The sequence below is a fragment of the Agelaius tricolor genome, unplaced genomic scaffold, assembly GCF_023055355.1.
Source record: "Agelaius tricolor isolate 1412-34295 unplaced genomic scaffold, bAgeTri1.0.p SCAF_17, whole genome shotgun sequence".
NCBI classification, from domain to species: Eukaryota; Metazoa; Chordata; class Aves; order Passeriformes; family Icteridae; genus Agelaius; species Agelaius tricolor.
Genome location: NW_027269277.1, coordinates 9,371,529 through 9,386,058, shown reverse-complemented (window position 1 = coordinate 9,386,058; position 14,530 = coordinate 9,371,529).

Here is a 14,530-nt window from a genome sequence, read left to right as displayed (position 1 = left end):
CACAAATTTTTACCTCAAGTTGTTTAGACTTCTTCTTTTTTCCCCATTCATAACCCACCAGTTTCTGCCTCCCAGATGTATCTGGTGCAATATCTTTTAGGCCCAGCCCTGAGCTATAGGGTAGCCATAAATTTAGGCTCTGTACAAGAGCAGTAATATTGTCTTAATTTTAACAATACCCTTTGCAAACACTCTTCTTCTTGTCAGGATCAGTAATGACATTCCAAAATAAACCCCAACATACACAAGTCAAACATATTTCAACTTTCTTATTACTCAGACACACTTTATTGGCCAGCTACTAAAAGTTCCAGTCAGAGACTAAAAACTGCAATGGGAATTATCTCAGTGTATATTGATTGCTAATCTAAAAATACATGTCTGTTTTCACTCTGTTTAATAATTCTAAAAGACATTCTCAAAATAATGGATTTTATTACTATGAACCTCCATTCCTCACTATTTTATTTTGTGAGCATCTTCAGTCACATCTGGGTTGTTGAACCACTGATCCACATTTGTTTAGACTTTTGTCAACAGCAGAGGCTCACCCAGGGCAGGGTACATGCTGAAATCAGCACATACAGGTGAAATGCACTGCTTGTGCAGGACTGCAATCCATCATGCAAGCTGTGGCACCCTTAAACTCCGAAACTCACGTGTTTAACCAAATTTGTATTTTCATCTTCTGAGTATTAGTAAATCAGTATCTGTTACAGCATTTGCTGACCTGCTGCACTATCCCAATTACACACAGCTACTCCTCACCTGAAGGGAGCATTCTTATCTCCTGCCAACACAACATTAATTCCACCTCTAGACAATAACCCTCTGTCAGAAGCATATTTTCCAGACTGAAATTTCTAGGGATTCTAAATATTTTATTAAAGGCTTCACAGTCTAAATGCCAACAGTGCTAATTCTCTTCTTTGTGGAGTTCCCCCAGGGAAGAATAAAAGAGTCAATTTAGCTGACTGGCCCTTGTTTTCAGAAGCTGACAATATCAAAAAGAGCTGTAAGATAGAGGCTATAATCCTACAATATTGGACTTTTTGATGTTCAGCACTAAGTGAAGTGGATGCCAAAGTTACTAGTATACATAATAGCTGCCCCTTGAAATGACCTATATAATTAATACAGAAATATGAACACATTTAGTTAAAAGTTAAGTAGCACCAGCATAAAGCTTGATATTAATGTTGCTTTCATTTAACATCAAGAGGAAGAAAAAACATATAGAAAACCTTGGATCCCCTTTAGCTATTATTCTCTCAATGTCTCACAGTAGAGTATTACTAACATGTATGATCTGGTACACAATGGATTTGCTATCCTTATACTGTATATATATTGTATCCTTGTATTGTATATATATCATATCCTTACATAACATATCCTTATATTACCCTTATTATCTTATTCACTTTAATGTATTTCTGTTAATATGATAAGCATCTGATTTGCTTTACAGTACCTTTGTAAATAGCAATACTGTTTCATAGATCCAAATAAGACACAAAAGAATTATCTCAAACCGCATGAATTATCTTGCAATATACAGGCAAAGCCACACCCTGTATGCAAATATCTTGCAAATCCCATCTGAAAACACTCTGAAAATAGAAACTTAGGTTTTATTACAAGGCTTTTGCAATGTAATAAGTTCCCTTGCCTAATTAATTAAAAAATATTTTATCAACATCTTGAAATTAACCCCGTAGAGAATTTGAACAATTCACCAAGACCCAAAATGAAAATCTACTTGGATGCCAAACTTTGCATATTCAGTGTTGTGAAGAGAAATGGATTCATGGGTGAAAGATCATTTCTCATTAAGAATGCCCTGAAAGAAGAATGAACCTTTTCTGAACATCATTCATTATTCTCTACATGGGGTTGGCAGCACCAGCAGCCTAACTAGATTCACATCAGAACCTAACTTCACAGCACCTCTGCACAGAAATCTAGGGAGAAGCCAATGGGATGGCAATCAGGATTAACTTTTCTGTATTAAATTTCAGAATACAGTACCTAAAACTACAAGAATATAAAAGACAAGTCTGATGGCAAGCTGCCTTGCTCCAAGCACCTGGTGAGTACAGTGCAAAGGGGCATCCACAAAACACAGCAGACACATCCAGGCATCTTCAGTCTTGGCATCTCCATCCCGAGGATGATTGATGTCACTGAGGATGAGGATGAGTCTGGCAGAGGCAAAAACTTTTTTATTCCATCAGCATTGTCAAGAGTTTGTGAGTTTATTTTTAGCAGAATCCTTGAAAGCTCAGATAATAAAGGCAACAAATCTAAAAATCTATCAGATATATAAAATATTGAACTACACCTATACATAAATCTAAATACAATATATAAAATATAATATGTAAGCAGCCACCCATTAGAGTATGGTGGGTGAAAACTCCAGTCAGAGAGCCCTTGGAGGTGGGCAGGAGGACTGCAATGTAATCAACAGGCAGACAGACTCATTTGGAAGAACAGAGGAGGAAGGATCTGCCTCTAATACACCAGTTTGATGAAACCACTACACTCAAGTTGTGCTGGCAGGCTCCACTCTGACACTGGAGTAGCACTAACAGAGACCCAGGGAGTTACGAGGAAGCATCACCAAGAAGAGTCATTACACCTTCCAGGGCTCTAGAGATCCTTGTTTATTAAATTTCTTCCAAAATCTTGTAATAAAGCAACTTTACAGAAATTAGAACAGTAAATTTAAAACCTGCAACTTTTAAATTGATTTTACTAAATGTCAAAAACAATGATTGAATTTAAATGCACAGATGTTTCATTAGACCTGCCTTTTAGGTAGCACCTGCTAGTCTCCATTAGCAGACTTTGCTAAAGAACAACATTTTGTCTACTTCAGAGAACTCAGCAAAACCCATTTTCTTATTTTTACAGTAATAAGAAATATATTTTCTTTGTAAGTGCAAACACTGGGCATTTATATACCCTACCATGCATTCCCTTCTCTTGTAATTAGTCCTTTACTAGTAATTAGCAACTATCTTGCTCAGTTATGGAACACTGGTATGCTAAAAGAAACAAGGACTAGAACTCCATATTATATACTTCTATTGTATAGAATAATTCAAACATCAGACAAAGTTTTCCTTTTGATTAATCTATTTACAAATACCGTGAATGACAGGGCAAGGAAAGAGCTCTTGCTTATTTCTACTGTGTGCAGGGCGTTGTCATCCTCCAGTGCTGTAGTTAACATGTTTCATAACACAGTATCTCATGGGATGAAACAGTTTCCCAAAATTAAAAAGGGAGGGGTGATTGTTTTAATTAACCTGCTGCTACTAAAAATCTAAGGATATTAATTCCACATCTCTAATACGCATAAGATAAAATTTTTCTTGTTAACAGAAGAATTGTTGATTCCCATTTTTAGTATGTATTCTTTGCCCACAATTACAATCCTTTAATATAAGCAGACAGCTTTTCACAAAAATTCAGTCCCATAAATAAAATCAATGCAGCAAAACAAACAGAAACATTGAGACTGTTGCTTTCTTTCAATTAAAATAGAACAAAAGCTGTAGTCACTGTGCAACAGGGAAAAGCAGAGGAAGAGAAAATAAAACACATTGTCCATCTTATATGACCAGGTACTTGAGGAAGTGGAGAGTGAAAAGTACATGATGAACCATGTTCATGTGCTGACTTCAGAGAATGGGCACAGAGCCAATTTCAAAGTGAAAAATAGCTCTATGAAATTATTTAATCTCTTCATCCAGATCGCTAAAACATCCAAAAGTGATCCTGCACATCATCAGTTACAGAAGATTCCCAACTAATTTCAAATATTTAGCACAGCAAAGTCATCTCTTGAGAATGGTTAGGAAATTATTTTTAAAATGGTCTAGGATTTCAACTAAGCAGGTTTTAAGTCAAATCCAGAAGGAGTTGGCATGCTTGCACCTGAAAGCTTGCAAAGCACCAGCCAATATAACGCAGCTGTAACCAAAACAATTAATCTTTCACTTTCAAGAACACCAATTTAAGAGAAAGCTTCTTAGTAAAAGGGAATTTAAACAGTATGCAACCCAGGATTTAAACAACATACAACCCACTCACTTTTTAGCTGTCTACAAGGAGACTTTTAACACACTGTTTATAATGGAAGATAACAGATACATGCTATAACACTAGATACCATAAATTTTATTTACAGCTATGTACCATGAGTAACTTCTAATTTTACTCATTCCCTACTTGCAGCCACTAGAGATGAATCCCAGCATGGCTGGGAACCTTGGCAGAACAAGACATAAAGATTCAACACGTCAGAGCTTGGGGATGGAATCAGCCAATGCAGTGAAATGTGCAGCCCCAAAGGATGTGTAAAACACGAGGCACTTCAGGCTGAAGGTGAAGGACCATGCAGGAGCAGAGCTCGATATCAAATAGCCACTTCTTGACTTTCTAACCTATTTTTTTTCCTGTTGTCCTTTGCCATCCTTCTCAAAGTCTATTATAAAGAAGCATTTTTAACCTGTTTCTTCAAGAAATGAGGCATATGTGGCTGCACTGCCTGGCCATCTGTCAGTTTGCTATTTTCCCTCAAGCACATTTTGAACCTGTTGAACAATTTCAGCCAATTTGACAGAAGACTAAAGGTTTCAGACATAGAAATTTTGGCATATTTCATAAAAATCAAAGCGAAAAGAAGAGAAAAATCCAGTGTATCGCTGTGTATGTGGCTGGCAAGGTGGGTGGCAGAGAACACAACACTGTGAGGGAGGCTGGGGAGCTGAGCTCCACTGGTGCAAATCCACTGGAAACTGTGCTTCCTCAGCAGAGCTTTACATGAACCAACATCACATTACTCCAGTGGTGTCTGCAGGTTTCAGCCAAAAATCAGGTAATATTACCAGAATAGTATTTTCTTCTTTTGGTTTTGTTCACCTTTTTCCTCCAAGTATCTTTCAAGCCAAGAAAAACACCAGAGGAATGGGGTGCATCAGTGAGAGAAATGGCAAGAAACCAGAGGTGGTGTGATCATTCCATATGCATGCACTGGAAATAAACACATGTGACCAGGATGGTCAGAATGTTGGAAATAATATAACTTTTAATTTTTTTTATTATTTCTCTATTCAGGTTTGGTTTGCCTTTGCCTTGGGGAAAGGAATTTAAGGCTTTTTTAGGGGGATGTTGCACCACTCCACAGAGATGAGTTTAACCACACAACAGACTGGGAGTAGCCCAAAAGGCAACCAAAAGATAACAACCATCAGCAGAATATCAACAGCCAATGAACATCTACCCCAGAAATGACTGATAAGGAAATCAAGGAGTGAGGACCTAATTAACAACAGAGGTGAAGAAATCCAGATCCAATAGGAAACCAAATACTAAGAAAAATGCAACTTGGGACCAATGAACATTGAAGCAATGGATTTCTATGGGGTTTGGATTGTATAAAGTTTGGGGAAAATCCAGTAAAACTCACATGTGTACGGAATATTTTCCATGACACATCCTGGCCAGAATAAACTAATGCCTGATTCTCTATCACTTCAAATATAGTTTTAGAGGATTTATCTTTTCTTCCTAGATTTTGATGACAAGAGGCCCAGAATAACCAGACACAGAATTTTCCAGCTAGCTCATATAATCTCTGGGTTTGCTCCACAGACACTGGAGATTCTGAATTATTCAATGGTACATAAAAATCTTATAGCCATCTTTAGTTACTGCATGCTAGTGTCTCCAGGTGCGGCCTTGGCAAATATTAGTTTGGTCTTAACTGTCTCCAGCTGTCACCAGGAGGGAAGGAGCATAAAACAAAAGGGAGTGCTACTTCCATGATGTCCATACTCATAGCCCCCAGGTATCAAAAAATTACATTTTCTTGAGGCAAATAGCATCTGTTTCCAAGCAATCACATTTAATTATTTGCTGTGTCTGTTCTCCAGCAAACTTTTTTTATATCTATTTACAGTTTTAAAATCTTTCAGCTATAATGAATTATGCATCTGGGTATATACAAAAAACCCACCTTTGAATTTCTTTAAATCTGCTTAACACCTTAAGAAACTTCCAATTTTTTATTTTTCTTTTGTAATGGGAAACAGTACATATTTGTTGTGTACCTGCCAGCTTCACATTATTTGTGATTTTATAGATTCCCATCAGATATTCCCTCAATCATCTCCCTTTCTAGATGGATGAATTACAGCCCATTTAGTATCTCTTCCCTGAGAAATCTTTAAGTGCTTTTGACCATACTTGACCATCCATGTTACCCTTTTCCATACATCTCCAATGCTGGGCATTTCCTCCCTGAAAGGACAGAGCCAGAACTGCACATTCAGCATGTGGACAAACTGGGAATAAGGGATGGTGAAACAATGTCCTTAGCTCTGTTCTCATTTCCTTCACTAATAACGCTTCAGATTCTATTTTATTGCTAAGAAACAGATTAATTCTTTAGAGATGTCCAGGATGACTAAGATCTCCTTCCTGAACAATAATAGAAGATTTAGAGTCCATTTTTTAAATCTGTAGCTGTTTATTTTTCTCTTGCAAATTAATTTTTGAAACACTTAATTTTATATCATTTTTCTTTCACCGAGTCAGTATTAGGTTTCTGTTATTATTTCCCTCTTCCTTCCACTCCCCCATTTTTAACATCTGCATCTCATAAATCTCTGTATTTCAAATTCCATAGTATATAACCTTAACTTTATATCTTTGTGACTTGCACCTACAAGTTCTACAAGCAATATAAAGTAGATCATAACAGTGAAACTAGTTTGACATTATCAAGAAAAATGTTAAAGGAGCTCTAATTAGATATATTTAAAGTCAAATTAACTTTGTAGAGTTTCCTATTTAAGCATTCAATAACATTGTCAGTGCTTTCTTCCACATCCCTCTACAGCTTCTGGTGAGGGTTTTGTGCATGTCATAGATACAGATAGAAATATATAGAGAGAGATATATATAGTGTCTATGTCTTTACATAATGTATATTTTTAAAAGACTTTCTGAAGTCTATGGCTCACTCAGCCATCCTCAGTAGAATTTTCAGCATTATTTGCAATGTGATTAGGAAGCCTTAAATACTGTTTTGTGCAATGAAGATACACTATGGCAATGTTTGAGGGGATTTGATGAGTCACCCACAGTTTGATTCCATCAGAGCAGGACTGCAAACAAAGTGTGAGGCAGCATCTCATTGGCAGTGCAGTCACACACTGCCTCCCTCATTGCAAATTCACTCACGTGCCATTATGCTACTTTTTATACAATATGATATCTGCCTATTCTTAGCAAGCACTGCCTTGAACACAAGTGGAATAAAGTATAGCATGACTGCCCCTTGTGCTATTTTAAACAAATACAGAGTGAAAGCCAAAGTGTTTTCACAGACAATGGGCTTAGGCAGAAGGGTATTACATCAGGATTCAGAAGTACTCCACTTAACCTAGGCTGCATAGTTACCTAACAACTGAAACAACCAGAGGTGTTCTGTTTAGTATTGCACATTTTACCAAGGTAAGACATAAAAATCTCTTTTTCAGCTCTTGATTGCAGCTTTTTTAGTGTCGGAGTTTTTGCTTCTGTGTTTGCAAGAGAGCAGACAATACTAATGTGGCTGAAAGAATTCTGACAAGTTGCAAGACATAATAGTAACTAATTTCAACTAAAAGACAGGATATTTTAAAGGACTGGGAATGTATTGTCATCATCAATAAAAAAATTACTATATTTCTTAGAAGCAAATACTGTCTACTTTGATGGAGTTATGCCTGGCAATATTTTAAGGATTTTGGGTGGAAGAAAAGACCATTCTTTACTTCAATCCTAACAGTAATAAAAAGTTTGCATACAACAGAATCCCTGTCTCTGCAGCACTTCAATAGAATAGCCACTACCTTTATCCCTGAAGAGCTCCAATCCCCATCTGCAGGAAAAAAATAGATATGGATCTGATACTTTGTGAAGGTCAGAGAAGTTGCATCTGTTTACCCACTTATCAATTGAAAAGAAATTATAGGGTTAGAAGGGATGCTTGGAGGTCATAAAGTCCATCTCCTTGCCTTAAAGAAGTTCAAATGCCTCTTATCCCTCCTGACAGATGGCTGTTTAGGGTGTCCACAGATGAATATGGCACTAATTCTTAAGGAAATTTATTTCAGTGCTGGCACAAAAAATGGTTCTACAGGAATGTTTCTGAGTCAAAAAAATATCAAAGGAAGCTAGCAGGAGTAGAACATACAGTTTGAGATAACAATTCTCCCTGGAGGAAAGTTAGAACAGCTCTGTATCCTCCAACAAAGCATTGGACAAATATCAACAAAACTCAAGTAGAAGCATCAAATAAAAGTTGTAACAGAGTCCTAAAAATAAGCAATAAAAACAAATAGATATACAGGCTGTTTACTAAAGAAAGTCCAGGAGAAAACTTGATAAATAAATAAAATATGTCAAGGAGGAACAGAATCACTATAGATTGCAGCTCCAGTCCTTGCTAACAAAATTGACTTTTATATGAAGTACATATTACTCATTTACCAGAAAGGTGACAATGATTGTTACAAGAATCTTTAAGGACAAAAACATTACAATAATGGAAGACTTCAACAGCACTCACATATCCTGGGTAGGTGTCGGCGTAGGTGATGCTGAGACAAAGTCTTTGCAAAACATAAACATTTGGTTTTTTTGGAAAAGTTTGTTAGGTACCAAAAGAAAAATCCTATCTTTGGACTTTGAACAAAAGGTATCTGTGACCTAATTCAGAATATTTGCTTTCAAAGGCAACTGTTTCTGCATACAACCAAATCATAAAATAGACAGGAAAGGAAAGCATAGGTACAGGAACAAACCTGTCATAATAACAACGACTGAACACAGTTCTCATACAGGTAAGTCACAGCACTCCAACTTGTTAGAATTATCTGTAGGGCAAGGACAAGGCTGTTTATAGGCTGTGCTTGAATTTTCTAAAGGCTTATAGGAAGGTTTCTTAACCAAAAGTTCATAAAATGCCATGGGAATGTCTTCCTATGGATTAATAACAGATTAAAAGGATAGGAAAGTAAAGTAGGAATAAATAGTAGGACTTCAAATGAGGCATCTGGCCTGAGGCTTATGCTATTTAGTATTTTTGCAAATGATCTGGAAAAGGGGTGGCAGGATAGCAACATTTGCTACTGGCGACAAATTATTCAGGGCAGTAAAAAGGCAAGCAAACTGCAAAGACTTGCATAGGAATTTCATGATTCAGAAGGATTGGGCAATAAACGTACAGAAAAAACTCAGTATAAATAAATGTAAAGTAACACACGTGGAAAAGGAACTTTAACTGTAGATATTCAGTGACTGAGCCTAAAGGAGCTATTATCTTTCAGGAAAGCTATCTCAGAGTTATAACAGATAGTACCATGAAAACATCATCTTGATACTCAGGAGCACTTAAAAAGGCAAATAAAACATTAGGAATTTTTAGAAAGGAAGAGAAAATGAGAGAGAAAACATGATTGTGCCATTTTATAGATCCAAAGTGAGACTGCTGCTGCATGAAATCCAATTTCCCCTTCTTGGAAAGCACCAAAGACTAGAGAAGGCACAGAGAACTGCAGCAGAGTGATCCAAACTCTGCAGTACTCAGAGACAACAACAGAGGAAATTCTGACATTTCAGGATCCCTATAAAGTGGAAATCTTAGGGTGGAGGAGAAACTAATTTTTGAAATGTCAGCATATGTTGATTCTGAAACACAATATGCTTCTGGGGACTCTGACAGCTGTTACTGGAATTACAGCTAAACTGCTGAAGTTTCAAGGCTCAAACACACTGAGGGCAGCCCTGTTACCCAGGGGATCTTAGTCCCCAAGAGCAAGGATCACTGCAGTGCTTTGTTCATGGCCTGCACAGCAGCCTCAGCCCTGGCTACCCTGGATGGATGGGATCTGTTCTGCTGCAGAAGTCTGAGCCTAAAAATTCCCACTGAAGACTTGAACCAAGGTCCTGGAGGGCTCTGCACCTTGTTCTGGGGTTTCCAGAAATCCCACACTTTGGGACCTGGGTAGAATTTATGGAAGCTCCCCTTGAAACTCAGACACTCATTTGTCAAACAATTGTCATAAAAGAATTAAAGCTTGAAAATTATTATTTCCAACAGAATGCACAGTCTCAAAGATAAGACTACACAAAAACATGTAAGGTAGCAGTGCTCATGTATGCATAGCTACAGACAGATTTAGAAAAGAAACTGAAGACCAGCTTCAAATCTTTTCTACCATCTGAGAAGCATGTTTATAGTAAGTAATATTGTTACCTTGCTTAAAGTTTGAAAAAACCCCAGCAGTCTTGTCAGCCAGTATTCCTGAGTCAGCAAATGTGGTGATAGACAACTCCCCAGCTACACATATTCTATTTCTCAAGTGTCTCTCCAAGGAAATTCAGAAGAAACTTTTAGTCTCAAAGACTCAGAGAAAATTAAAAACATTCAGTTCTACAATAAAGCTTAGAGTAATGCTGTGACCTCATACAGTAATAATGTGACCTTACATTTACTTCATAAGCAATCTTTCAATTGAAATTAAAGATTAATATGTACATCCTGCTTTTCTTAGAAGGAACAGAACTGGTTTCTTATTTACTCACCCATTTCTTTCTCTCACATATGCCTGTATCATAGCTTCAAGATTTCAAAAACAACGCAATTTCTGACCTTCTCAACACTCTTTTTGTTATAAAGAAAGCAAAACAACAATTTAGGTACAGTTATTGACAGAGACCACAGTAGCAATAGCATGGGATTTACTGGATGGAGATTGTCTCAGCTTGAAAGAATCCAGGCAAAATTTCATTCAGTATCAGCTCACAGCTATCCTTTCTAGCTTTAATCAGTCTCAGATTGGAACAAGAAATTCAGCTGAAGCCATCAAGATCCTCCCATTTTGATCAAAGTCATTCTGTATCTCATGGTTTCCAACCAATATCTCAAATAAACCTGGCACTCTCAAAATTTATAAATTCCTTATTTTACTTCTACCCTATTTTACTGAGACGAAATAAATCAGCCTCAAATTTTACAGATTTCATTAAATGTTCACACAGCTTTAGAACAGACAGAGGCCAATTTGAAGCCCAGACTAACCCAGCACTTCTTTGGACTGATCCCTAACCCTCAACATGCAGTGGCACCAGTGTGAAAAACTATATATAGCTGGTAAATGACTTATTGCAGTTGAAACCTCAGCCCATTTGAATTCAATGGGAATGCTGCCATGAGCTCAATTTGGATTACAGTTTCATCATTTTGGTGATATTGCACCAAGAGTTGCATATTTTTTACAATTAAAAAAGCATTTTTTATTATTTATGTGGGTTAAATCTCTGTGTAAATGTATTAAAAACAACCTATTAAACATTTTTGAAGTAAAAACTCAAAGGAATAACTTTATCATGGCTACAGTAAACCATCCTTTTATATATAATTTGTAGCCACATTACTCTAAAGTTCAGAGCCCATCAATTAGTAATTATTTCAGTGTGTTACAGTCATTGGAGGAACAGAGAAGGCCCAAAAGCACAGCTGTTCTTCCTCTCCCTTAATTTGATTCAGTCAGGGGCTTTCCAATGAATTTGCTGCAGCTGAGTCAAACTCTGTTCACTCAGTTCTAGGTAAATTTTAATACACTGGAGAAAAACTCATACAGGACATGAATAACCAGCCCCTTACTCATAGGAATGACATGGAATAGACCCTTTCCTGATCATCTTTTGCTTTACAGAAATAATCTAAAGTTTCATAGATTAATTTTTATAATCAGTCTTTAATATTGTGTTAAATGTAATGACTCAATCATTTTTGTTGCTGTCGATGGGGAAAATTTCAAAGTACTCAGCTTAATCTTTTGTATGGGTACAAATTCAGATAAGTAGACATATATTTTTTGAAAGAAAAGCTGAAGAGAATTGCAGAAGATTCTAGACAAACATGCAAAGTAAACATACCAGGATTATAGGAGCCATGCGATGACTCAAGATATATCATGTGTGCAACTAAAAGTGTTATCACCATAATGAGTAATTGAAAGATGCATCATCAATGCTGATTTTCTTGAACAACCAACAGGGATGGGTGAAGATGGGTGGCCATGGGGGCTGACAGATTTCATTCAGCTCTTGACATGTCTCTTGCCTATCTGCAATTGCTGTATTTGAGTGAACTTTCTGCTGTGCCAGCAGTAACCCAGGCATATAATTACAACATCTTTGAAAAAGCTCATCTGAGAAACAAATAAGCTTGCTTAAAAAAAAAAATCTTCATATTGCCCTGACTCATAAATCTATGATGCACTTAATTAAATTCAATAGGCAATTTTAGGGAGAGATAAACAAATTAAAGAACCTCTACTGAATGACAGAAAGTTCCAAATAAACATAACCCATTTTGCATTTTAATTCCAGAGTTATTTGTCGTTGTCAGGGCTGATACCTGCCTTATAAATACTCTTGAAAAGAGTTCTCACGTAATGACATTAAAGAAACCTACCAAAAAATGCTTTTTTAAATCAACTAACTCTCTCCATCCTCCATGGACACATTAGAGAAGGCTGAGAGACAACAGCAATTTTTTTATTATGCCAAGAAACTCTTTAAAGATTTTTCTCCTCCTAACTCCTCTGGAGAGCAGCAATTAGCATGCTGTTTGTCCAGATTCATCAACAATGGCACATACAAAGCTGTAAATATGCCACGCATGTGTCAGATTTATTATGGTTCCCTCCAGTCTGACAGATTTATACATTGTCTTTTTCTTGTAAAAGGTAGAACTGCTGTAGAAACAAAGAAAATAATTTGCAACCAGCAGTCATCAGCTATGTGTAAGAACCCATCTGAGTCTATCCAGACTCCAGTGTTATTCTCCATCACCTTGGAATCCCCAGTTCCTCCACCCAGCCTCTCTCTCACCACCTCTAGAGAAGGCCATCGCCTGCTGTCATGTCTCACCATATGTGTTTGTTAGCTCCAGAATCCCATTTAATGTACAATCAGGTAACAGAGAGCAGTGCAGGCAGAAGTTGTGAATTCTGCTCAGGAGAGATCTTTCCATCTAGGTGTCATGGAAAGTTTTCTCTGGGCAGACTGAACCAGCCCTCAAGTCTCTCAAGCCTGAGAATCAGCAGACAGTTCCTACCTCCCCTTTTCTCCTGCCCACGTTCTTTTTCACAGATTGTTCTCCCAAGCACCAAAAAGCCAAGTTCTGTCACTCCTGTCCCTATCCCACTTCTGAGCACTGCAGAAAAACGTGTTCTGTGGGCAGGGGGGGATTTCTGTCAGGAAGTGCTACCCCAGGCCATGCCCGCTCACTGCGGCTGCTGGGGGAGGCCAGGGGTGGGCAGAGAGAGACAGCAACAAATGACACAGAGCATTTGTTTTCAACAACTGAAAAAGTAATGGCAAAAAAACATCTAGAGGAGCTGACAGGTGGTAAATCATGAAATGTTTCATATGGAATTTTTAAAAGATATAGGAAAGCACCATGTGGTGCTCCCACACACAGTTTTTTAATATATGTGTGTCTATCGATGAAGCAGGGAGCAGAGAAGGTGTGCTCACTGCAGAAATCCTAAATGAATGCTTCTCAGCTCCTTGTCACTGGGCTTCTTTCACTCCACCTACCCAACCTGGAATAGCATCCCAGTTTCTCTAAGTCTGGCATCTTTTCTGTTCTTCTCCTCCCTTTATTCAGCTCATAGTCAACCACTCCTAATTTCTCAGCTCTTTGTTCTGCTCCTCTTCAGGGGCTCTGTCTCCTCTAGAGACCTGGGGTAGTTTAAGACCCAATTAAACCCTGTACTAAGTAATTATTTCACACCTTCTTTCACGCTTTTTTCCATTAACTTGCTAGTTTGACTACATTCTGCACAGATTAAGACTTTCTTGACGCCTGTGACATGAGGTAGCTGAAAAGAGAAAATATTAGATCATTCCAAAATGTCCAAATGTAAAACTGCTGCCTCCTGATATGCATGATGAGCAGGAAGTTGTAAGACTAGGCTGTGTTATTCAGTAGACAAGATGTTGGACTGTCAACTGACTGCAGCTCTTGCATTATCATTTGAGCTACTGAAATTGCTCCTTGCCAAGGACACTTTGGTCATTTTTAGATACTTTATGGTGAACAGGTATTTCTCACACTTGGATTTAGCATGGTTGTTTTTCTATATAATAGGAGCTCAGGCTCTGCTGTTGCAAGGATCTTAGTGACTGAGATGCAAAGCTAAATGTCAGACATATAATATTTATCAGAAGCAGCAAAAGAAAAGTTTGCTGTCACCCTATGTGAAATTCTGAACTGAATGAAAAGCACCATAGCTCCCAGTGGCCAAAACATCAATGTTACATACTGTAAACTATAAATAAAATCCTTTCAAATACAAGAAAGCCTCAATTTTCTCCAGCCAGAACCTGAGGCTATGAAGGAGTTAAATTCCAAAGCTACAAAGAGAATGAGTAACTACAGGCTGTTATT